The sequence below is a fragment of the Chrysemys picta genome, chromosome 4 (genome assembly GCF_011386835.1).
Source record: "Chrysemys picta bellii isolate R12L10 chromosome 4, ASM1138683v2, whole genome shotgun sequence".
In the NCBI taxonomy this organism is placed as follows: Eukaryota; Metazoa; Chordata; order Testudines; family Emydidae; genus Chrysemys; species Chrysemys picta.
The window spans coordinates 124,286,383-124,312,531 of record NC_088794.1 but is presented as its reverse complement, the minus strand read 5'-3'; the positions used below and the strand labels follow the sequence as shown (position 1 = coordinate 124,312,531).

Genomic DNA, 26,149 nt, shown 5'->3' with positions numbered 1-26,149 from the left:
TAGAAGGTGAATTCTATTTTTTGACTAAAAATACATCAGTGGATATGACTAAAATTGCCAAAACCAGTGAGGGTGAAATTCACCTAGGTACAGAGAACCAGTGCAAGGTTCTGCACCACTGTGAGGTTGCATGGGTGGAGTAGCCATATGTGAGTTTCTTCCCTTCTGTGTCCTTTGGGAGGTGAGGCAGGATCTGGATGTGTTAATATGAATGGGTTTTTGGGAAAAGGATAGAAGAGTCGCTGTTCCAATTCATAGGCTGGACTCTGAAACCTGTTTCCAGGATAAGAATTTAATTCTGTCCAGTTAAGCAGAAAGGAGGGTGAATTCCACCGTAAGGGTAAACGTGTTACCTCATAAAATACAGAAATGGTTTGTTGTTGTTGTTGTTATTTTTAAACTATCTGAATATTGGTTCATCGTTATCCTACCTGGTGAGTTCGAATTACATAGCTCCCTTGACAGTGTCAATAGCAACTAAAACATTACAGGAAAACACTGCCTGCTTTATTTTAGGTGCTTGTGATGTCAGCTTGTGATGCTTCCTAAAAACACTTGCATTTCACCTTTAGCAGATTTTTTAAAAGATTATATTTGAACTCTGATCTGGTTTATTAGTTTTTTGATTAGCAGTATTGGACTGTTAAACTTTTCTCTCCTTATTGTGCTAGGAAGATGTTTTTAAAAATTCAGATTCCCTTTGCTGCACAGCAGAACAGCTGCAAACAGCTTCTCAGACCTAACCTTTTTATTCAAAAGGATAAGCTAGTTTCTGCCTAGGTGCTTGTGAATTATTCAGAGAGGTATTTCTCATGTACCGTAAGGGGGAACATATGAGACAAAAGATCAAATAGGAACATAGCAGAGAGAAACTTTTATGTTTCACTTTTCAGCTTTTCAAGATACTTGAGCCTATTCACAAATGCGAAAAGGTTCTCTTTTTGAAGGAAGCATATGGTAGACCAAAAACGGTAGTTAAATAAAAGTTAGAGCTGTATATTGTTTTCTGCATTATTTTATTTTGAATCCACTTTAAATAAATGTTCTTTACAAAAAAAAATGCTGTGCAGAATGAATGAGGCATTAGATTTCTTACACAGTTTGCAAGATGAAATATTTCACACTTATTTCTAGTCTTTTACAGCCAAAGTTTCTTTATTTTGAGCTTTTGTATCTAAGTGGTTTGAGATGTTTGAGTGCTGACTGGAGAACAGTCCATTGCATTTCAGTGAATTTGCCAGCCCCTTAAGTGTTTTTTCTTTTTAAATATGTTTGTAAAAATCTTGTCTATTACTTTGGATCTCTTGTCTTGTTTAAATCAAATCTCAACTGTGTACTTAATGGGGTCAATATAGAGACCAAAATTTGTGATGTATGCTTGTGAATTTTAGGGGGGGAAAGTATGTCAATAATACTTTTAGAACAGGGTTGTCTGTATAACTTCATAGAACGAGGAAGCTACATGACACAGAATGATTCATAGATTCCAAGGCCAGAAGAGATTACTTTGATCATCTAGTCCAGTGTTTCTCAAACTTTTGTATTGGTGACCCCTTTCACACAGCAAACCTATGAGTGCAACCCCCCTTATAAATCAAAAACACTTTTTTTTTTTATTTAACACTGTTTTAAATGCTGGAGGCAAAGCGGGGTTTGGGGGTGGAGGCTGACAGCTTGCGACCCCCCCCCCATGTAATAACCTTGTGACGCCCTGAGGGGTCATGACCCCCAATTTGAGAACCCCTGATCTAGTCTGACCTCCTGTATAATAAAGGCCTTAGAACTTCCCCAAAATAATTCCTAGAGTATATCTTTTAGAAAAACATCCAATCTTGATTTAAAAATTGTCAGTGATGGAGAATTCACCATGACCCTTGGTAAGTTCTAATGGTTAATTACTCTCACTATTAAATATTTACACCATATTCCAATCTGAATTTCTGTAGCTTCAATTTCCATCCATTGGATCGTGTTATACCTTCCTCTGCTTGACTGAAGAGCCCATTACTAAACATTTGTTCCCCACGTAGGTACTTATAAACCATGAGCAAGTCACCCCTTACCCTTCTCTTTGTTCGCTCTTCTCTGAACCACCTCCAATTTATCAATATTGTTCTTGAATTGTGGGCACCAGAACTGGACACAGTATTCTAGCAGCACTCACACTAGTGTCAAATATAAAGGTAGAATATCCTCTCTATTCCTGCTCAAGATTTCCCTGTTAATGCAGTCCTTGGATGGATAAGCTCTCTTGGCAACAGCATTGCATTGGGAGCTCATGTTCAGCTGATTATCTCCTACAACCTTCAAATAGTTTTCAGAGTCACTGCTTCCCAAGTTAGTCCCCCATCAAGAATGGCCTACATTCTTTGTTCCTAGATGTAGACATTTACATTTGGCCATATTAAAACATATTGTTTGCTTGGCCCTAGCTTACCAAACTGTGCAGATCACTTGAAATCAGTAACCTATCCTCTTCATCATTTACATTGACCATTCTCCTGATTTTTGAGGCATCTGCAAACTTTATCAGTGATGATTTTATGTTTTCCAGGTCATGAATAAAAATGTTAAATAGTGTAGGGCCAAGAACCTATCCTTGCAGGATCCCCTTGGAAACACATCTGTTCAATAGTAATTCCCCATTTAAAATCACATGTTGAGACCTATCAGTTAATCAGCTTTTAATCCATGTAATGTGTGCCATGTTAATTTTATATCTTTCTAGTTTTTTAATCAAACTGTCATGCAGTACTCAGTCAGATGCCTTAAGAAGTCATCTACATTATCACTGATGTTGGAAAAACATATGTCGCTCGGCGGTGTGAAAAAAAACCACACACCCTGAGCGACATAAATTTCACTGGCATAAGCACTCGTGCACAGCGCTATGTCGGCAGGAAAGCTTCTCCCACCGACATAGCTACCACTGCTCATTGAGGTGCTTTTATTATATTGATGGGAGAGCTCTCTCCTGTCGGCATGGAGCAGCTACATGAGCAATCTTACAGTGGCATAGCTGCATCACTACAGCTGTGCCACTGTAAGCTTGCTAGTGTAGACATGGTCTTAGTATGTTACATTAATATCAGTAATACTAACTAGATCAAATTTATGCTTTATCAACCAAACTTGTAATCTCATTTAAAAAAAAAACACATCAAGTTAGTTTGACAGGATCTATTTTCCACAAACCAAAGTTGATTGGCATTAATTATATTACCACTCTTTATTTGTTATTAATCGATTCCTGAATGAGCCATTCCATTATCTTGCCCAGAATCAATGTCAGACTGCCAGGCCTATAACTACCTGGGTCATCCCATTTATTCTTTTTAAAAATTGGCACAACATTACCTTTCTTCTGGAACTTCCCCTATGTTGCAAGACTTATTGAAAATAAACATAAATGCTTCAGTACGTTCCTCAGCCAGCTCTTTTAAAACTCTTGAATGCAAGCTGTCTGGATCTGCTTGTTTAAAAATGTCTAACTGGAGTAACTGCTGTTTAACATCCTTCTGAGATACTAGTGGAATGGAAAGAGTGGTGTTATATATGACTACATCATCTTTCTTTCCCAAATACAGAAAAGAAATATTTATTGAACACTTCGGCCTTTTCTGCATTATTATTTATAATTCTGCCATTTCCACTTAGTAATGGACTAATGCCATTGTTAGAATTCTTTTTGTTCCTAATATATGTTTAAAATTCCTTATTGTCCTTACCTCTGCTGGCCTTAGATTTCCCCTTATGTCCCTTTGCTTCCTTTATCAATATTCTGCAGGTCAGGGCTTCCAATTTATGTTCATTACTATCAATTTCTCCAGTCTTCCATTTGTTATGTAGTAATTTTTATTTTTTATAGTTGCCTTCATTCCCCCTTTAAACCAGGTCAGTTTTTTAACCAATATGGCCTTCTTTCTCTGTTGTAGGATTATGGCTTTTTCGGGCATCTTCAACAATTTCAAATTATCATTCATATTTTTCTGATAAAATTCTTCCTCCCAGTTGAACTGGCTCCTAATTGTTTTCAGTTTTGTGAAACTGATCCTATTAAAGCACCAAGTATATATATCCCTGGTCTGGCTTTATTCTGTTTGCACATTATAAATGTGTTGAAGTCATGATCATTTGTACTTAAGTTACCATTAATTTTTAGCTCTGTAATCAGTTCCTCTTCATCTGTCAAGGTGAGATCTAATATAAAATTCCCCTCATGTTGGATGCAACACTTTCTGAGTTAGGAAATTTGTCATCTATAACATTGAGGAATTCCAAGATGTTTTACTACTGGCAACATGAGACCTCCAGCATGTCACTCAAATTGAAGTCTCCCATGATCACACAGACTTTTTTCCTGCACATTATAGATGGGTGCATAAGGAGCTGGTCATCCTGTTCCCTGGTGTGACGTCATGGTCTTTAGCAGATATCAACTGTTACCCCATCTTTTGCTTTACCTGTTAGGACATTGATCCATAAGCATTCAGGATCATTTTCATTGAAGTAATCAGTGACTTGAAAACAGGTAATGCCAATTTTTACATAGTGTCATTCCTCCTCCTGTTTTGCCTGCTCAGTCCTTCCTAAATAGGTTATAGCCATTGATTTTAACGTTCCAATCATGGGAATCATCCTATCAGGTTTCACTAATACCAACTAGATCAAATTTATGCTTGTAAATGACAAATTTTAATTTCTCTTGTTTGTTACCCAGGCTCCTAGCATTGATACATAAGCAAGTCAAGAATTTTGTCATGTCCTTCAGTTCCTTGATTAATTTTGTTCTCAACATCTCAATTTTGTGCTAATTGAATGCTCATATCTTTCATCTTTTTACCCTCCTCTTTTTTATTAGTTTAATGCTCTCCTGACTATTCTAGTCAGCCTGTTCCGGAGAAGATTGATCCCTCTTTTAATGAGGTGAAGGTCATCAAAAGTATGTAGAACTCCTTTCCTCATAAAAGGTGGACCAATGTTTCCCAAAACCAAAATCCTCAATCCTATACCGCTTACCTAGCTAGCGGTTCACTTCCAGAGTCTTCTGCCTTGTTTTGTTCATGGGACAAGAAGGGTCTTAGAGAAGATGACTTGGACATTCTTCTTCCTCAGCATACTTCCAAGTTCCCTGAAGTCATCTACTGTCGGTGACGGGGCCGGCTCTGGCTTTTTGGCCCCCACAAGCAGGGGGACCGGCTGGAGGGGGCGGTAGCGGGAGGGAGTGGGCGGGAGAGAGAGAGAAGGGGGCGGTCATGGCTACAGCAGGGGCGCTGCCACACAGCCCCTCCCGCTGCGCCGCCTACTGCCGCCTGCCGCGAGGGCTCCTCTCCTGTCAGCGGGGTGGGAAGGAAGAGGACTGCCCTGCAGGGCACTCCGGTCCTCCATGCCGCCGCCCCCTACAGGGCGGCCGGAGCAGAACCAAAAAAAAAAAAAAGCGGCCGTGCCGCCCTAGGATTGAGCAGAATGCCACCTCCAACAATCTGCCACCCCAAGCACCAGCTTGTTCAGCTGGTGCCTGGAGCCGGCCCTGGTCGGTGAGATGTCCCACAGTACAGTGTCATTAATGCCGATATGAAACACCACGAATTGATCCTTTCTAATTGAGGGCTTTCTAATTTTGGAATGATGTCTCATGTCTTAGCTCCGGGAAGGCAGTATCCTGTTGTTCATCTGTCCCTTTCAGGATGTTCTTTTGAGTCTTCTGAGTATCAAATCCCCAATGTGGTGATTTCTCATGTGTGCATACTCACAACTCAACATTTTTGTCCTTTTTTTGTCTATTAGTTATACGTGTGCTAGAGAGATGTTTAGGCCCAACAGCAATGATGTAGCAGTAACAGCACTGTGCAGGCACCAACATCCCTGCAAGAGCAGTTGGTATTTCTAAGTTGTGATTACTGTGCTTAGATTTCGGATCTGCCTCGCAATTTTAGGAACTGTAATTATATGAAAGGATATGTCTCAGGCCTGTTGATTTTTTTTATCTTTAATTATTTTTTTAAATTTGCCTTTCTTATTTAATTTGACTTTCTATTGACTTCTAGAAAGCAGTAGTAAAATGCTCTGCTATTTTGAATATATCAGTTACAGAATACAGTAATAGAGCTCAGGTTGGTTAAATAACAGTTGCATTTTTTGCATAGAATGTCCAACATCTATTCAGAGCACGTTAATCTTAAATTCTAAAGAGGATGGCAAAATGTGTATTAAGGTAAGTCAAACATAGCAATTTCATTTGTTTTCATTGTTTTACATTAAAAATGATCACTCGCATAAGAAATCAAAGTTACATAAAAATGCAGGGGAAGATATATATATTTATAGATCTCGATATAGATAGATATAAAAAAACACATATTGAACCACAAATTTTAGGGTTTGTTGATGGCTCTGAGAGTTCCCTTGCCCTCCTGCCTACCCACTCACTACTCTGTCTGCCCCCTCCAAAAAAAGAGAATTCCTTGAAATGGCTATTAACAAAAATAATATGGAGGGTCATACTGAATACTAAAAATAGGAATTCATTCAAGTCTCTGAATAAGGCCTGTTTGCATTAATATTTTGTCTGACACTGCATCTAATCATAATACAATTTCAAAGAATTATATTAAGATTTAAACTGATGTTAATGAGTTCATGAGGCTGACAATTTATAGATCTGGTTTTCTTTGTAATATTTTGTCTGGGTGGACAGAGTAGAACTGCCAAATAAAGTGAGCAAAATATCTGCACAAATGGTATAGTTTATATTGTTTGTTATGGCAGCATTTTGCATTTTCTCATCCATCTGTTTAATCAGCTTATATCGATAAATAAGCAATAACAATTATGTGTTTTAAGCAAAAATGACTGGATCCAGTTACTCTACTCTTCAGTAGAAGCTGTGTTTTTGAACAAGAGTTTATAGGGGACTACTCCTGTGAAGTGTTGAATACCATCCAGATCCTGTTGAAGATGCTGAGTACTTCACAGGACTGGACCTATGGTACCATATTACCTTTTTCTCACAGTAAGTTTGGTTTTAGGTAGCCTCACTAGAATTATTTTGTCGTTATAGATGTTACTATTTTACAAGTATGGCTATGTTTTCATCCAGATTCAGCCATTTTTCTGTCTCTGGCTAAAGCTGGCATCACATTATCCAGCCACAGGATGTAACCTATGGTCTGTCCCCAGTAGGGTTGCCAACTTTCTAATTGCACAAACCCAAAAACCCTTGCCCCGCCCCTTCCTTGAGGCCAAGCCCCTGCCCCTTCTCCAAGGCCCTATCCCAGGCTCACGCCATCCTCCCTCCCTCTGTCACTCGCTCTCCTCCACCCTCACTCACTTTCACAGGACTAGGGTAGGGGTTTGGGGTGTGGCAGGGGGTGAGGGCTCTGGCTGTGGGTGCAGGCTCTGGGGTGTGGTCAAAAATGAGGGGTTCAGGGTGTCAGAGAGAGCTCCAGGCTGGGGCAGAGGGCTGGGGATGGGGTGAAGCTGGGAATGATGGGTTTGGGGTGCAGGAGGGGACTCGGCGCTGGGGCAGGGGGTTGGGGTGTGGGAGAAGGTTTGGGGTGCAGGCTCCGGAAGGGGGTTCAGGGTACAGGCTCTGGGAAGGAGTTTGGGTGCAGGAGGGGGCTCAGGGCTGGGGTGCAGAAGAGGGGTGAGGGGTGCAAGCTCTGGCCAGGCGGCATTTACCTCAGGCAGCTCCCGGAAGCAACTGGAATGTACGGCTCCTAGGCAGAAGGGCCAGGTAGCTCCGCACACTGCCCCTGCACCTGCCTGCAGGCATGCCTGCAACGCCCAATGGGAGCTACGGAGTCAGCACCCGGGACGGGGGCAACGTGCAGAGATCCCCTGTGCCTAGGAGCCGGACATGCCGGTCGCTTCTGGGAGCTGTGTGGAGCCAGGGCAGGTAGGAAGCCTGCCTTAGCCCCGCTGTGTTGCTGACCAGACTTTTAGTGACCTATTAAAATCTCCCAGATTGCTTTCAATAGCCATCATGGAGATCGAGGCCGATTCCAGTAGCAATCACTACATGAAGGATTCATGCTAACATATAATGGTGGTACATAAACTCTGTGTGTGTTGAACCTTTGTCACATGGCTCACTAATGCAAACCAACTACAGTACCTTATAGTCTCCCTGATTGTAGGCCCTCTTTATTGTTGTTTTTATGTTGGGCACCTTTCATTCAGTGCAAGGCCTTCCAGTTCACCACAGTTATCTGACCATCTTAGAACTTCTTGATGCAGGAGCTAATCTATCCAAGAAACTACTGTACATCAAGACTTTTGGCAGATAGAAGTCTGCGCTATTTCCATATGTATTTATTAAAAGGTATGGTTTGGTGGAGGGGTTAAGTTCCCACCCATAGAAACTGTACTCAGCCAATAGCAAGCAGTCTCTTCCTAGATGGCTGTAAAAGTTGACTGCCCACTAGTGTGTGTACAAATACTGGATGTGCTTCACCCTCTCCTGCAGACTAGTAGCATCTGTTCCAAGCCCTGCCCACTCAGTGTCAAGAACTTGGATCTCACATGTAACTGCAACACTTCAGCTCCAGACCATTAGGCTGGGCTACAGGCTGTGTCACTTTTTTAATAAACCCATAATTCTCATCTCATGAGAATGATGCTCTAATATGGATACAGATGATAGTGTTTGAAAACATCTCCTTTTCTTTTGTAAACCTAATGTGCCTATTTTCTGATGGTGGAATGCATTTTATTCCTGGGGGAATTCTGCATCAAAACATTTAAAAATCTGCAAATTTTATTTGTCTAAATAACACAATATAATCATGCTATTTTCAGTTATTTTGGTAATTCATTTCAAAATAGCTGTCAGCAAGTATGTCAGACAACAAAAAAGATTCAGGAAATGTTTTTTTTAACAAATAGATTCCTTACTGGGCGTGTTAATTCAGAACTTTAAGTAATAATTCATTTAAACTACAGTACAGAAACGTATTTTCCGCACCCCTCAGAAGCAGTGCAAAGGCTTAGTGAGGTCAGGGGTAATGGAGGAGCTGAGGGAGAGGGAAATAATTGCTGGAAGGAGCCTCGGAGTGAACCTGGAGGGTTGTTGGGTGTGGGTGGGAGAAGTAGGGAACAGTTTTTTTGGGGTGGGAGGGATTGTTAGGGAGTTGGGGAGCCTCCCCCATGCAGACCCTGGCTGACCCCTAACCTTTCCCATTAAGTAAGGTGCACATGCTCATGTCCCTGCACTCCCACTCAGCCACACCCTACCGCCCATTCTCCATGTGGCCCTGCACTCCAACTGCCGTTCAGCCCTTGGCTCAATGCTGTCACCCCACTAGCTTCTATGCCCCTGCCCCAGTCTGTCCCTCACCACTAGCCCTTCTGAATCCCTGTCTATGTGACCCTCAGCAGCCCTGCTGTCTGTGTCCCCCCCCCCCCCCCCACATATCCTTCCTGTGCCTCCTCACCTGGCCCAATGGGCAGGGCTCTGTGAGGAATGAAGCCTCTTCTCCTCCCTCTCCGCGGCTGGCTGCTCTGGCCTGTGATGTGCCTGTCCTCTCTTCTGGTGCCACAGCAGCCCCTGGTGGGCAAAAGGTGTAATTGCAGTGCCTATCTGGCAGAATGTATTTTCGGGGGGAAGGGGTATCTGCGGGAGGACATGAATTCTGCTTGTATGCAGTGGCGCAGAATTCCCTCAGAAGTAGCATTTGCGAATGCTGGCTGGAGAAGGGGGTAAAAGAATTATAGGTGGGTAAAATGTAGGCAGAATTGTTTTCTTATATGTGACTACAGCATTATTTGTTCTTCTTTTGTTTGAGTTTAAAGAAATTAAATATGCTGTCACAATGCCAATGAAAACAGGTTCTGTTTATTACTAGTTAATGATCTTTGCTTTCTTTTGTGTCTAGAGACTTCACTGTTAGTTTTTAGAGTCTCTCTTTTGTGGAGTAGAATGTATTTTATTTCATTAAACTAAATTGATAGATACAGCACATAAAAATAATTCCTCACAAATGATTAGAAGAATGATGAAGTAAAATATACTTTTTAAAATTTGCACTGTGAAATTGTCAGAGCTAAAGATGCCCTAAACCCAACCATGTGTCCTAACACCTCTGAAATTTAGGGAAGCTCATATTATGATCAGAATGTTACTGTTGGTCCCTTTCTCCATCGTGGGTCAAACCAGTGCTCTGGAGTTGAATACTCCTAAAGTTTGGAGAAATTTGGACCCAGATCCAAATTGGACAGAAGTTTGTGTCAAGTACAAATTACAGATTATATTTCCATATTATAATTGCAGCATGAAAAAATAGAATGATAGGTTGTTTTAATACTGTTCTTAGTGTAATTCTTCTTTTTAAAAAAAAATAGTTCATATAGCATTAACAGTGTATAGGTGATGCCCAGGAAGGTATGAAGGCAGGGTCCTAGACTTAAGTAGCTGACAGTCATGGGTAATTCAGCAATCCATATTGAATTTTTTGAGGTGGGGAAGAATGTCAAGGTTTTCAAACATCTTGTGCAATCCTAGAATTTGTAGGCCCCTTGTAATGTATGTGTTTGAAAGAGGGACTTGGTGGTTAGGCAGACTGGGTTCCAGGAATAGAGACTTGTATGCAAGAAAGCTCACAGCTAACAAAAGAAGGACACGGGAACAGTGTGTCAGGTAGTTTGGGTGTAGCGGAAGCCAGGTTTTTGAAGGTCTTAGACAATAAGGGTGAAGAGTTTGAAGCAGAAAGACAATGGGTGAGAAGACTCCAACCACTGGATCCTGTTGTTACTTTTTCTGCTAGACCAAAAAGCCATCTACTATCAGAAATCTCTTCCCCATGTGCTTACTTATACAGTGTGATCAAATTGCTTCTTAAGCTTCTTTTGGATAAACTAAATAGATTGAGCTTCTTGAGCCTGTCAGTACAAGGCATGTTTTCCAGACCTTGAATCGTTCTGGTAGCCTGTTTTTAACTCCTTAGAAAAGTTTCAAGCTTCTTTCTGAACTGTGTGGATGCCAAAACTGAACACAGTATTCCAGTAATGGTCTCACTAATGCTGTATACAGATGTAATACCACTTCCTTACACCTACTTGATATTCCCCTTCTTATGCATCCAAGGATTGTGTTCGCCCTCTTAGCGGTAATTGTAAATAACCAGCTTAACATGCACTCCCAGTACAATACCCTAGCTACGTCTTTTTCAGTGTTACTGCTTTCCAGGATCCACTCCCCCAGCTTATAAATGTGACCTACGTTCTCTGTTCCTAGATTTATGACCTTGTATTTGGCTATATTAAAATGAGCCTCTCTTGCCAAGCATTCCAGCTCTGTCTGTAAAAGAGTGACTTGTCCCCATTATTAGTTACCATTCCACTAATTTTTGTGTCATCGGCAAATGTAACTAGTAATCACTTTATCAATAATCTGTAGGAAAATAAAGATATTTAATAGCAGTTAGCCGAGAACAGACCCCGGCTGGACCTCACTAGAAACACTTCCATTGGATGATGAATCATAGAATCATAGAATATCAGAGTTGGAAGGGACCTCAAGAGGTCATCTAGTCCAAACCCCTGCTCAAAGCAGGACCAATTCCCAGCTAAATCATCCCAGCCAGGGCTTTGTCAAGCCGGGCCTTAAAAACCTCCAAGGAAGGAGACTCCACCACCTCCCTAGGTAATGCATTCCAGTGTTTCACCACCCTCCTAGTGAAATAGTTTTTCCTGATATCCAACCTGGACCTCCCCCACCGCAACTTGAGACCATTGCTCCTTGTTCTGTCATCTGCCACCACTGAGAACAGACGAGCTCCATCCTCTTTGGAACCCCCCTTCAGGTAGTTGAAGGCTGCTATCAAATCCCCCCTCATTCTTCTCTTCTGGAGACTAAACAATCCCAGTTCTCTCAGCCTCTCCTCATAAGTCATGTGCTCCAGACCCCTAATCATTTTTGTTGCCCTCCGCTGGACTCTTTCCAATTTTTCCACATCCTTCTTGTAGTGTGGGGCCCAAAACTGGACACAGTATTCCAGATGAGGCCTCACCAATGTCGAATAAAGGGGAACGATCACGTTCCTCGATCTGCTGGCAATGCCCCTACTTATACAGCCCAAAATGCCGTTAGCCTTCTTGGCAACAAGAGCACACTGTTGACTCATATCCAGCTTCTCGTCCACTGTGACCCCTAGGTCCTTTTCAGCAGAACTGCTACCTAGCCATTCGGTCCCTAGTCTGTAGCAGTGCATGGGATTCTTCCGTCCTAAGTGCAGGACTCTGCACTTGTCCTTGTTGAACCTCATCAGGTTTTTTTCTGCCCAATCCTCTAATTTGTCTAGGTCCCTCTGTATCCGATCCCTACCCTCTAGTGTATCTACCACGCCTCCTAGTTTAGTGTCATCTGCAAACTTGCTGAGAGTGCAGTCCACACCATCCTCCAGATCATTAATAAAGATATTAAACAAAACCGGCCCCAGGACCGACCCTTGGGGCACTCCACTTGAAACCGGCTGCCAACTAGACATGGAGCCATTGATCACTACCCGTTGAGCCCGACGATCTAGCCAGCTTTCTATCCACCTTACAGTCCATTCATCCAGCCCATACTTCTTTAACTTGGTGGCAAGAATACTGTGGGAGACAGTATCAAAAGCTTTGCTAAAGTCAAGAAATAACACATCCACTGCTTTCCCCTCATCCACAGAGCCAGTTATCTCATCATAGAAGGCAATCAGGTTAGTCAGGCACGACTTCCCCTTCGTGAATCCATGCTGACTGTTCCTGATCACTTTCCTTTCCTCTAAATGTTTCATAATTGATTCCTTGAGGACCTGCTCCATAATTTTTCCAGGGACTGAGGTGAGGCTGACTGGCCTGTAGTTCCCCGGATCCTCCTTCTTCCCTTTTTTAAAGATGGGCACTACATTAGCCTTTTTCCAGTCATCTGGGACCTCCCCCGATCGCCATGAGTTTTCAAAAATAATGGCTAATGGCTCTGCAATCTCACCCGCCAACTCCTTTAGCACCCTCGGATGCAGCGCATCCGGCCCCATGGACTTGTGCACGTCCAGTTTTTCTAAATAGTCCCGAACCACTTCTTTCTCCACAGAGGGCTGGTCACCTTCTCCCCATGCTGTACTGCCCAGTGCAGCAATCTGGGAGCTGACCTTGTGCGTGAAGACAGAGGCAAAAAAATCATTGAGTACATTAGCTTTTTCCACATCCTCGGTCACTAGGTTGCCTCCCTCATTCAGTAAGGGGCCCACACTTTCCTTGATTTTCTTCTTGTTGCTAACATACCTGAAGAAACCCTTCTTGTTACTCTTAACATCTCTTGCTAACTGCAACTCCAAGTGTGATTTGGCCTTCCTGATTTCACTCCTGCACGCCTGAGCAATATTTTTATACTCCTCCCTGGTCATTTGTCCAATCTTCCACTTCTTATAAGCCTCTTTTTTGCGTTTAAGATCAGCAAGGATTTCACTGTTTAGCCAAGCTGGTCGCCTGCCATATTTACTATTCTTTCTACACATCGGGATGGTTTGTTCCTGCAACCTCAATAAGGATTCTTTAAAATACAGCCAGCTCTCCTGGACCCCTTTGCCCTTCATGTTATTCTCCCAGGGGATCCTGCCCATCTGTTCCCTGAGGGAGTCAAAGTCTGCTTTTCTGAAGTCCAGGGTCCATATTCTGCTGCTCTCCTTTCTTCCTTGTGTCAGGATCCTGAACTCGACCATCTCATGGTCACTGCCTCCCAGGTTCCCATCCATTTTTGCTTCCCCTACTAGTTCTTCCCTGTTTGTGAGCAGCAGGTCAAGAAAAGCTTTGCCCCTAGTTGGTTCCTCCAGCACTTGCACCAGGAAATTGTCCCCTACGCTTTCCAAAAATTTCCTGGATTGCCTGTGCACCGCTGTATTGCTCTCCCAGCAGATATCAGGGTGATTAAAGTCTCCCATGAGAACCAGGGCCTGCGATCTAGCAACTTCTGCTAGTTGCCAGAAGAAAGCCTCGTCCACCTCATCCCCCTGGTCTGGTGGTCTATAGCAGACTCCAACCACGACATCACCCTTGTTGCTCCCAGTTCTCAACTTTATCCAGAGACTCTCAGGTTTTTCTGCAGTATCATACCGGAGCTCTGAGCAGTCATACTCCTCTCTTACATACAACGCAACTCCCCCACCTTTTCTGCCCTGCCTGTCCTTCCTGAACAGTTTATATCCATCCATGACAGTACTCCAGTCATACAACGCAACTCCCCCACCTTTTCTGCCCTGCCTGTCCTTCCTGAACAGTTTATATCCATCCATGACAGTACTCCAGTCATGTGAGTTATCCCACCAAGTCTCTGTTATTCCAATCACATCATAGTTCCAGTCAGGGAACTATGATGTGATTGGAATAACAGAGACTTGGTGGGATAACTCACATGACTGGAGTACTGTCATGGATGGATATAAACTGTTCAGGAAGGACAGGCAGGGCAGAAAAGGTGGGGGAGTTGCGTTGTATGTAAGAGAGGAGTATGACTGCTCAGAGCTTCGGTATGAAACTGCAGAAAAACCTGAGAGTCTCTGGATAAAGTTGAGAAGTGTGAGCAACAAGGGTGATGTCGTGGTTGGAGTCTGCTATAGACCACCAGACCAGGGGGATGAGGTGGACGAGGCTTTCTTCTGGCAACTAGCAGAAGTTGCTAGATCACAGGCCCTGGTTCTCATGGGAGACTTTAATCACCCTGATATCTGCTGGGAGAGCAATACAGCGGTGCACAGGCAATCCAGGAAATTTTTGGAAAGTGTAGGGGACAATTTCCTGGTGCAAGTGCTGGAGGAACCAACTAGGGGCAAAGCTTTTCTTGACCTGCTGCTCACAAACAGGGAAGAACTAGTAGGGGAAGCAAAAGTGGATGGGAACCTGGGAGGCAGTGACCATGAGATGGTCGAGTTCAGGATCCTGACACAAGGAAGAAAGGAGAGCAGCAGAATATGGACCCTGGACTTCAGAAAAGCAGACTTTGACTCCCTCAGGGAACAGATGGGCAGGATCCCCTGGGAGAATAACATGAAGGGCAAAGGGGTCCAGGAGAGCTGGCTGTATTTTAAAGAATCCTTATTGAGGTTGCAGGAACAAACCATCCCGATGTGTAGAAAGAATAGTAAATATGGCAGGCGACCAGCTTGGCTAAACAGTGAAATCCTTGCTGATCTTAAACGCAAAAAAGAGGCTTATAAGGAGTGGAAGATTGGACAAATGACCAGGGAGGAGTATAAAAATATTGCTCAGGCATGCAGGAGTGAAATCAGGAAGGCCAAATCACACTTGGAGTTGCAGTTAGCAAGAGATGTTAAGAGTAACAAGAAGGGTTTCTTCAGGTATGTTAGCAACAAGAAGAAAATCAAGGAAAGTGTGGGCCCCTTACTGAATGAGGGAGGCAACCTAGTGACCGAGGATGTGGAAAAAGCTAATGTACTCAATGATTTTTTTGCCTCTGTCTTCACGCACAAGGTCAGCTCCCAGATTGCTGCACTGGGCAGTACAGCATGGGGAGAAGGTGACCAACCCTCTGTGGAGAAAGAAGTGGTTCGGGACTACTTAGAAAAACTGGACGTGCACAAGTCCATGGGGCCGGATGCGCTGCATCCGAGGGTGCTAAAGGAGTTGGCGGGTGAGATTGCAGAGCCATTAGCCATTATTTTTGAAAACTCATGGCGATCGGGGGAGGTCCCAGATGACTGGAAAAAGGCTAATGTAGTGCCCATCTTTAAAAAAGGGAAGAAGGAGGATCCGGGGAACTACAGGCCAGTCAGCCTCACCTCAGTCCCTGGAAAAATCATGGAGCAGGTCCTCAAGGAATCAATTATGAAACATTTAGAGGAGAGGAAAGTGATCAGGAACAGTCAGCATGGATTCACGAAGGGGAAGTCGTGCCTGATTAACCTAATTGCCTTCTATGATGAGATAACTGGCTCTGTGGATGAGGGGAAAGCAGTGGATGTGTTATTTCTTGACTTTAGCAAAGCTTTTGATACTGTTTCCCACAGTATTCTTGCCACCAAGTTAAAGAAGTATGGGCTGGATGAATGGACTGTAAGGTGGATAGAAAGCTGGCTAGATCGTCGGGCTCAACGGGTAGTGATCAATGGCTCCATGTCTAGTTGGCAGCCGGTTTCAAGTGGAGTGCCCCAAGGGTCAGTCCTGGGGCCGGTTTTGTTTAATATCTTTATTAATGATCTGGAGGATGGTGTGGACTGCACTCTCAGCAAGTTTGCAGATGACACTAAACTAGGAGGCGTGGTAGATACACTAGAGGGTAGGGATCGGATACAGAGGGACCTAGACAAATTAGAGGATTGGGCAGGAAAAAACCTGATGAGGTTCAACAAGGACAAGTGCAGAGTCCTGCACTTAGGACGGAAGAATCCCATGCACTGCTACAGACTAGGGACCGAATGGCTAGGTAGCAGTTCTGCTGAAAAGGACCTAGGGGTCACAGTGGACGAGAAGCTGGATATGAGTCAACAGTGTGCTCTTGTTGCCAAGAAGGCTAACGGCATTTTGGGCTGTATAAGTAGGGGCATTGCCAGCAGATCGAGGAACGTGATCGTTCCCCTTTATTCGACATTGGTGAGGCCTCATCTGGAATACTGTGTCCAGTTTTGGGCCCCACACTACAAGAAGGATGTGGAAAAATTGGAAAGAGTCCAGCGGAGGGCAACAAAAATGATTAGGGGTCTGGAGCACATGACTTATGAGGAGAGGCTGAGGGAACTGGGATTGTTTAGTCTCCAGAAGAGAAGAATGAGGGGGGATTTGATAGCAGCCTTCAACTACCTGAAGGGGGGTTCCAAAGAGGATGGAGCTCGGCTGTTCTCAGTGGTGGCAGATGACAGAACAAGGAGCAATGGTCTCAAGTTGCAGTGGGGGAGGTCCAGGTTGGATATCAAGAAAAACTATTTCACTAGGAGGGTGGTGAAACACTGGAATGCGTTACCTAGGGAGGTGGTGGAGTCTCCTTCCTTGGAGGTTTTTAAGGCCCGGCTTGACAAAGCCCTGGCTGGGATGATTTAGCTGGGAATTGGTCCTGCTTTGAGCAGGGGGTTGGACTAGATGACCTCTTGAGGTCCCTTCCAACTCTGATATTCTATGATTCTATGATTCTATGATTCAATCACATCATAGTTCCCTGACTGTGCCAGGACTTCCAGTTCTCCCTGCTTGTTTCCCAGGCTTCTTGCATTTGTGTATAGGCACTTAAGATAACTCAATGATCGTCCCTCTTTCTCAGCATGAGACAGGAGTCCTCCCCTCTTGCGCTCTCCTGCTTGTGCTTCCTCCCAGGATCCCATTTCCCCACTTACCTCAGGGCTTTGGTCTCCTTCCCCCGGTGAACCTAGTTTAAAGCCCTCCTCACTAGGTTAGCCAGCCTGCTGGCGAAGATGCTCTTCCCTCTCTTCGTTAGGTGGAGCCCGTCTCTGCCTAGCACTCCTTCTTCTTGGAACACCATCCCATGGTCGAAGAATCCAAAGCCTTCTCTCCGACACCACCTGCGTAGCCATTCGTTGACTTCCACGATTCGACGGTCTCTACCCCGGCCTTTTCCTTGCACAGGGAGGATGGACGAGAACACCACTTGCACCTCAAACTCCTTTATCCTTCTTCCCAGAGCCACGTAGTCTGCAGTGATCCGCTCAAGGTCATTCTTGGCAGTATCATTGGTGCCCACGTGGAGAAGCAGGAAGGGGTAGCGATCCGAGGGCTTGATGAGTCTCGGCAGTTTCTCCGTCACATCGTGTATCCTAGCTCCTGGCAAGCAGCAGACCTCTCGGTTTTCCCGGTCAGGGCGGCAGATAGATGACTCAGTCCCCCTGAGGAGGGAGTCACCGACCACCACCACCCTCCTCCTCCTCTTGGGAGTGGTGGTCGTGGAACCCCCATTCCTAGGACAGTGCATCTTTTGCCTTCCAATCGGTGGAGTCTCCTTCTGCTCCCTTCCCTCAGATGGGCCATCTAGTCCACTCTCCGCATTAGCACCTGTAGAGAGAACATGGAAACGATTGCTCACCTGTATCTCCATTGCTGGTGCATGGACGCTCCTCTTTCTTCTTCTGGAGGTCACATGCTGCCAAACCTCCTCACAATCCTTCTGTCCCTGCTGCACCTGCTCTGAATCTTCAGAACATTGTGGCCGTAGAAGCATCTCCTGACGTCTGTCTGTCTATTTCATATGGGCAGGATTGGTTTTGACATTTCAAGGCCTAAGTAGTAAAGTATCCAAGATGTGAACTACATGGACATTGATAAACAGCATGGGAACGTCACACCATGCACCAACAGTGCTTAAGGACAAGTGCAAGTCAGATGTCAATATCTATACATCTAAAATTATTTAAATAACTTGAAATATTGAACCAAAACCAGCAGTGACATTTTAAGTGAAACCTCTGTACTAATCATGAGTCTTAAACATGATTCTCACTTTGCTTAAGTGTTACATACATTTGTTACGTGTTTGTCACCTGGCTGTTTTTGCTTAAAGTAGTTTCCTTTAGATAATTTCCTCCATTCTCCCCTCTTTTGACCATCACCTGCAGGTTTCTGCATCACTGCTGCTTTCCTGTTTTTGTAGCTCTGCCTCCCTTGAGAAAGGAGAAACAAGCTTTTTATATTTCACAGTCAGAGCAGCACCATAGAAAAGTAGCTGTTACTTTTCTGACTCATTTGGGAAGTAGGTCATCATCCAGTGATGGCTGGGAGTGTACAGAGCTCTTCACATTACTGTCCAGAAAATAAAACCTATGCATTCCCTCTAGGATCTGATAAGTTTATAGCCAAAAAACAGCTTTTATTTTAAATAATTTGTCCACCCTGCATAAATCAGTATATTGTAATAATGCACTTTTACAGTGCTTTTCATCCAAAAACGTTTTGCAAACATTAATTAATCCTTATAACACCTCTAGTTCAGGGGTGGCCAACCTGAGCCTGAGAAGGAGCCAGAATTTACCAGTGTACATTGTCAGAGAGCCACCATAATATATCAGTAGCTCCCCATCAGCTCCCACTCTGCTCCCAGCACCACCCACTCACCAGCAGCCCCGCCAATCAGCACCTCCTCTTCCCTCCCCTTCAGCAGTTTTGTGGCATGCAGGAGGCTCTGGGGGGAGGGGAGGAGCCAGGGCACGGCAGGCTCAGGGGAGGGGGGGAAGAGGTGGAGTGGGGGCAGGGCCTGTGGCAGAGCCAGGGGTTGAGCAGTGAGCACCCCCCAGCATATTGGAAAGTTGGTGCCTGTAGCTCCAGCCCCGGAGTCAGTGCCTATGCAAGGAGCCACATATTAACTTCTGGAGAGCCACAGGTAGCTCCGGAGTCACAGGTTCATAGAATCATAGAGGGTTGGAAGGTACCTCAGAAGGTCATCTAGTCCAACCCCCTGCTCAAAGCAGGACCAATCCCCAACTAAATCATCCCAGCCAGGGCTTTGTCAAGCCTGACCTTAAAATCTCTAAGGAAGGAGATTCTACCACCTCCCTAGGTAACCCATTCCAGTGCTTCACCACACTCCTAGTGAAAAAGTTTTTCCTAATATCCAACCTAAACCTCCCCCACTACAACTTGAGACCATTACTCCTTGTTCTGTCATCTGCTACCACTGAGAACAGTCTAGATCCATCCTTTTTGGAACCCCCTTTCAGGTAGTTGAAAGCAGCTTATCATATCCCCCCCTCATTCTTCTCTTCTGTAGACTAAACAATCCCAGTTCCCTCAGCCTCTCCTCATAAGTCATATGCTCCAGCCCCCTAATCAGATTTGTTGCCCTCCGCTGGACTCTTTCCAATTTTGACACATCCTTCTTGTAGTGTGGGGCCCAAAACTGGACACAGTACTCCAGATGAGGCCTCACCGATGCAGAATAGAGGGGAATGATCACGTCCCTCAATCTGCTGGCAATGCCCCTACTTATACAGCCCAAAATGCCGTTAGCCTTGTTGGCAACAAGGGCACACTCTTGACTCATATCCAGCTTCTCGTCCACTGTAACCCGTAGGTCCTTTTCTGCAGAATTGCTGCCAAGCCATTCGGTCCCTAATCTGTAGCAGTGCATGGGATTCTTCCGTCTAAGTGCAGGACTCTGCACTTGTCCTTGTTGAACCTCCTCATATTTCTTTTGGCCCAATCCTCTAATTTGTCTAGGCCCCTCTGTATCCTATCTCTACCCTCCAGCGTATGTACCACTCCTCCCAGTTTAGTGTCATCTGCAAACTTGCTGAGGGTGCAGTTCACACCATCCTCCAGATCATTAATGAAGATATTGAACAAAACCAGCCCCAGGACCGACCCTTGGGACGCACCGCTTGATACCGGCTGCCAACTAGACATGGAGCCATTGATCACAACCAGTTGAGCCCGATGATTTAGCCAGCTTTCTATCCACCTTAGTCCATTCATCCAGCCTATACTACTTTAACTTGCTGGCAAGAGTGCTGTGGGAGACCGTATCAAAAGCTTTGCTAAAGTCAAGGAATAACACGTCTATTGCTTTCCCCTCATCCACAGAGCCAGGTTGGCCACCTCCGCTCTAGTTAATCCTTCCAACAGCCCAGTTTCAGAGATGGGGAAATTGAAACAGAGAGAGGGTGAAGTGACTAGCCCAAGATCACTTGCTTAAGGAACTTACTTTAAAAAATAGTTTTCAAAAGGGTGGTGTTTTTTCCACTGGAACAACTATGTTAAAGATGCCTATAGTTATAGCTAAGCTTAGCTACTGTAACTAAATCAGCCAAATCTTTTAAGATTTCTGTAAATTAATTTCATGCCCTTTATCATTGGATTCTGGATGTAGTGTTGTTCATTTGTTTCCCACTACATTAACTATTATTATTTCAAAACCAAAAAATTTTAGACTGGAGAAAAGGTTGAGGGTATTGTGATGGGTTCCCCCCCCCCCCATGTGCCACCTGAAACTGGGGTACCACTGAGCACCCCAACCCACCAGCCTGGGCTCCCTCTCTCACTGTGGGGCTGTGATAAGTTGCCACGCTCTCCAAGCTTACTCTTTCACCAGCATGCACACAGGTAGAGAGACACCCAGCTGCAGAACTTACAGGCTGCTGTGATCTGCTCTGCATGGGGAGGCTACAGTTAAGGAACTGCCCAGCTGCTCAAAAGCACACCCCCCTCTGGAGAGCAAACCCAAAATTATACCGTCTTGTGCTGCACAGAGAGCTGTACAGTGTAAGCTCATGAAATTCGCCTTCTCTCTCAATGTGGAGAGAGAATATACAACAGCTTTTTGCCCCAAGTTGTAACTCCCACACTGGTTTGTGATAAAGCAAATTTATTAACTACAAAAGATAGATTTTAAGTGATTGTAAGCGATAGCAAACAGATCAAAGCAGGTTACCTAGCAAATAAACAAAAATGCAATCTAAGCTTAATATACTAAAGAGATTGGATATGAGTAGCAAATTCTCACCTTAAATGATGATTTAAGCCAGCTCTTAAAGGGTAAGCTGCATTTGCTTGCAGCTTAAAACCCCAGGTATTCCTTTCACAGGCTAGAAATCTCTCTAGCCTGGGTCCAGCACTTCCCACCAGTTCAGTCCTTGTTCCTCAGGTGTTTCCAAGAGTCTCCTTTAGGCAGGGAGTCAGTGAAGAACCATGATGCTGTCACTCCCCTGCCTTAAATAGCTTTTGCATATGGGGGGGAACAGGGCTGTCCTTAAGATTTATGGCGCCCTACGCAGTGTTATTAAACTGGTGCCCCTACGCCTGACGGCAGCCCGGGCTCGCAGCCTGCGGAGGATGAGCCAACAAAGATACCGAGCCGCCCGGCCCACCTCACAGTGGCGGAGAGTCACAGTATCCCTGCAGAGAGCGCTGTATCCTCTCCCTCACACAGAATGTGCGGCACTGGCGCATTCGGCTCTGTAAATATGGCCCCTGCCTACGGACACTGCAGCGCGCGCTGGGTATGCGGGAGCCGACCCGCTCTTACCTGCTGTCATGGGCGGTGGGTGATGCTGCCGCTTGGGGAGGTTAGCTCCCCAGCCCACCTCTTCTGCCTGTGCCAAAATGAAGCAAATGACATTAGAAAGAAATTGAAGAAGAGTGGGTATTTTTTTTTCAAAAGATAATGGAGCATGTTTTCCACTGTATGTCAGAAGGTGAAGACTGGACATGCAGAAGGTACCCAATTAAAAGCACTAAATTTAGGAATAAAAAAATGTCAGTCACAGGTATTTTGAAATACCCTGAAGTTTGTCAGAGATTTATTTGCAAAAACTTTGTAGTAAGGGCAAGTCAGCTGTCCTGCTGAATACAACATTAAATATTATGGAATACATAATGCAGCTCTTCTCTGTTTTACATTTTCTTAATCAGTATTTCTAAGCTGATTTTATATTTTAAATGTTCTCTTAAGCCTTCATAAAGTAATCATTCCAGATTACTACATATTTAACTCATTGAAACAAAGACATTATTTTTAATTAATCAGTCACAGAGATTTAGTGTGTTCATAACAATGTTCATTGCTTTTAGAAAAAGGGAACACTAATTTACTGTGTGTGATCTCCATAACAACAGACATATTTATAAAAAGAACAGGAGTACTTGTGGCACCTTAGAGACTAACAAATTTATTAGAGCATAAGCTTTCGTGGACTACAGCCCACTTCTTCGGATGCATATAGAATGGAACATATATTGAGGAGATATATATACACACATACAGAGAGCATAAACAGGTGGGAGTAGTCTTACCAACTCTGAGAGGCCAATTAAGTAAGAGAAAAAAAACTTTTGAAGTGATAATCAAGATAGCCCAGTACAGACAGTTTGATAAGAAGTGTGAGAATACTTACAAGGGGAGATAGATTCAATGTTTGTAATGGCTCAGCCATTCCCAGTCCTTATTCAATCCTTTGTTGATTGTGTCTAGTTTGCATATCAATTCCAGCTCAGCAGTCTCTCATTGGAGTCTGTTTTTGAAGTTTTTCTGTTGTAATATAACCACCCGCAGGTCTGTCACTGAATGACCAGACAGCTTAAAGTGTTCTCCCACTGGTTTTTGAGTATTATGATTCCTGATGTCAGATTTGTGTCCATTAATTATTTTGTGTAGAGACTGTCCTGTTTGGCCAATGTACATGGCAGAGGGGCATTGCTGGCACATGATGGCATATATCACATTGGTAGATGTGCAGGTGAACGAGCCCCTGATGGTATGGCTGATGTGATTAGGTCCTATGATGATGTCACTTGAATAGATATGTGGACAGAGTTGGCATCGGGGTTTGTTACAAGGATAGGTTCCTGGGTTAGTGGCTTTGTTCAGTGATGTGTGGTTGCTGGTGAGTATTTGCTTTAGGTTGGGGGGTTGTCTGTAAGCGAGGACGGGTCTGTCTCCCAAGATCTGTGAGAGTAAAGGATCATCTTTCAGGATAGGTTGTAGATCTCTGATGATGTGCTGGAGAGGTTTTAGTTGGGGGCTGAAGGTGACAGCTAGTGGTGTTCTGTTATTTTCTTTGTTGGGCCTGTCTTGTAGGAGGTGACTTCTGGGTACTCGTCTGGCTCTGTCAATCTGTTTTTTCACTTCAGCAGGTGGGTATTGTAGTTTTAAGAATGCTTGATAGAGCTCTTGTAGGTGCTTGTCTCTATCTGAGGGATTGGAGCAAATGCGGTTATATCTTAGAGCTTGGCTGTAGACAATGGATCGTGTGGTGTGTCCTGGATGGAAGCTGGAGGCATGTAGGTAAGTGTAGCGGTCAGTAGGTTTCCGGTATAGGGTGGTATTTATGTGACCATCGCTTATTAGCACAGTAGTGTCCAGGAAATGGACCGCTTGTGTGGATTGATCTAGGCTGAGGTTGATGGTGGGATGGAAATTATTGAAATTCCTCAAGGGCTTCTTTTCCATGGGTCCAGATGATGAAGATGTCATCAATGTAGCGCAAGTAGAGTAGGGGCGTTAGGGGACGAGAGCTAAGGAAGCGTTGTTCTAAGTCAGCCATAAAAATGTTGGCATATTGTGGGGCCATGCGGGTACCCATAGCAGTGCCGCTGACTTGAAGGTATATATTGTCCTCAAATGTGAAATAGTTGTGGGTGAGGACAAAATCACAAAGTTCAGCCGTTAGCTGTGGCTGAACTTTGTGATTTTGTCCTCACCCACAACTATTTCACATTCCAGCCTGGCTCGGGTCCTGGGGCGCCGGTCCCGGTTCCTGCCGAGTGACTCCGGCCCTAGCGACTCCAGCTCAGCTTGGGCCCTGACCAAGCGGCGCCAGCTGGCGGCCGAGCACCCCCAGCCCCGGTCCCAGCGGCTCGGGCCCCAATTCCGGTCGAGCGGCTCCGGCCCTGGCCGAGCGGCACCCGCCAGTGGCCGAGCATGGCCAGCCCCAGCAGCTCCAGCCCAGGCCTAAGTCCCACGACCACTCCCTATTTTCCCGGACATGTCCGGCTTTTTGGAATTTCCTCCCGGACGGGGATTTGAGGACCAAAAAGCCAGACGTGTCCGGGAAAATCCGGACGAATGGTAACCCTACATTGATGCTACCAAGGGTTTTCAGAGTCAGGTCCCTGCTTTGTAAGAGATGTTGTTCTGAGATCAGTGGACCTTTCCTGAGCATATTATTACTAGTTCCTGCAGCATACACTGTAATAATAACCAGAGAGGTAATACCTCTGGCATGTCTACAAGATTCACTTGGCCCCTTCTCTACTGAGTCCTCAAGCCTGCAGTGTCGTGATGAAAAAAAGAATGGGAAAATAATAGTAATTTGTTTTATTTTATTTCTTACTAAAAGATTGCTTATGTTTTAAATAAGTTGACCTTTGGAAGTTTGATTGCTGCAGGAAAAAGGAGAGAAAGCAAAATACACTTGAAATTTAATGTCTTTTTTTCTCAGGAGCAGTATTTTAGCCACTCAGAGGTCTAAATGCTTTAAATAATGTTGTTGTTATCCTAAAAATAAAAAAATGACAGTGGAATTCTGCTATTAGAATCAGTTTGAGCAGGCTCCCTCCACCTTTGGGTCATTCTGTCTTAACTGTGGATCTGATCCATGGCCTATTGAAGTCAGTGGGAGTATTTCTGTTAACTTCAGTGGGCTTTGAATCAGGCACTAAGGCCTGGTCCACACTAACCCCCACTTTGAACTAAGGTACACAAATTCAGCTACGTTAATAATGTGGCTGAATTCGAAGTACCTTAGTTCGAACTTACCGCGGGTCCAGACGCGGCAGGCAGGCTCCCCCGTCGATGCCGCGTACTCCTCTCGCCGAGCTGGAGTACCGGCGTCGACGGTGAGCACTTCCGGGGTCAATCCGGGATCAATTTATCGCGTCTAGACAAAACGTGATAAATCGATCCCAGGAGATCGATTGCTTACCGCCGGATCTGGAGGTAAGTGTAGACCTACCTTAAGAGTGCAATCCTTAAACTGTGATTTTCCCAAATGGGATACATGCTTAGAAACAAATTCTTCATTTTGAAAGGATAGCAGAAGTTCTACCATGCATTTTAAATCAACACAGGTTAATTGAATTATAAGCACGTCTCCCACAAACTTAAATTCTTCACTTGCTGCCACATGTCACTCAAAAGCTGACATTCTTTGCTGCCTTGGAGATCTTGAAAAATATTATTTCCCATTTGAGCCTTACAACTGAAAAGCCCCACTGATCAGTGTAATAAAATCAAAGGGTATAGATGCCAGCATCCATAGACACTGCTTTTTGGAAACTAAAATTATCCGTATGGCTGAATGATCAGTAAAGTCAATTCTGCTGTTGGTTGGCTTAAAATAGATAATTTTTTTCTTTGTTAGTGCTATAAGATTGCTATCCAAGTTTTGGAGATAACATATTAAAGGTAGTAAAGGGATGATTCACCTCATTACTACAGGCATTCCCCAGGATCTTTAATAATATTATTTTAATGTCAGATCCTGTTGGTGTACATATCTACTGTGTAACTTACATTTGAGAATGGTCACTGTCAGGAGTTTCACACTTTGTTGGATAGTAAAACTTAATTGCTACTTTGGGAATAAAATGTTACTTCAGGAATTTATTGTTGCTAGTTTTGTATAACCACATGCAACCCATATGTGACTGTCAATGAAAGGTTAGGAGCGCAGCATTGTCAATTCACACTTTCTCTATGTTAAACTTAAGTTAGAACTGGATGTGA

At 44.3% G+C, this 26,149-nt stretch overlaps 1 protein-coding gene across 11 annotated transcripts in view; it reads left to right on the top strand.

Moving 5' to 3' along the window:
- The window catches only part of TTC7B (tetratricopeptide repeat domain 7B), a 326,149-nt gene that overhangs the window by 257,092 nt on the left and 42,908 nt on the right, over positions 1-26,149 (top strand). The gene's annotated exons all lie outside the window — the stretch shown is intronic.